Source organism: Motacilla alba, chromosome 1A, assembly GCF_015832195.1.
Source record: "Motacilla alba alba isolate MOTALB_02 chromosome 1A, Motacilla_alba_V1.0_pri, whole genome shotgun sequence".
In the NCBI taxonomy this organism is placed as follows: Eukaryota; Metazoa; Chordata; class Aves; order Passeriformes; family Motacillidae; genus Motacilla; species Motacilla alba.
In genome coordinates, this window is record NC_052031.1 from 1781581 (window position 1) to 1782333 (window position 753).

The following is a 753-nucleotide window of genomic DNA, read 5'->3' on the forward strand; positions in this document are numbered from 1 at the left end:
AGATTTGTTGGTGTTGCCTTTGCCACTCCAGCATTTCAGACCCGAGCACCAGCAGAGTGGGAGTGACCATGGACTGTCCCAACTTGAGAAATGAGGAGGAGAAAATGTCCACAAGGTAGTTTTAGGAAAAAAAAAAAAAGATAAAAGACAAACAGTTGGTGAGACAAACACTAAATTGCTGGAGAAGGACAGATAAAATGAGAGGAAATCCACATCCCAGATACAATTCCTGTTTGTTTGTCAAAAAAAAAGTGGCTTTTTCATGTGGGACATGCTGGGAAGATAACCTTATAAAAAATTTGGCTTTTCCATGTGGGATATGCTGGGAGGATATCCTTATAGAAAAATTTGGCTTTTCCATGTGAGACACACTGGGAAGATGTTCTTATACAAAAATATGGCTTTTCCATTTGGGACATCCTGGGAAGATGTCCTTATAGAAAAATTTGGCTTCTCCATGTGGGACACGCTGGGAAGATGTCCTTATTAAAAATGTGGCTTTTCCATGTGGGACACGCTGGGAAGATGTCCTTATACAAATAAAATCACCATTTAAAAAGCTAAGATGCCACAAAACCCTTTAAAAAGCCAAGCTTCCTTCTGGGCGTGGCCACTTGATTCCCACAGGTGGGCTCCCCCACCTCTAAACTGAACAACAGAATATTCCAGCTCAAAATCCTGAAAAAACCATGAAATAAAAGCAATGTCTGTGCATGGTGCCATTATCCTCCCGCATTATGGATGTCTGTGTTA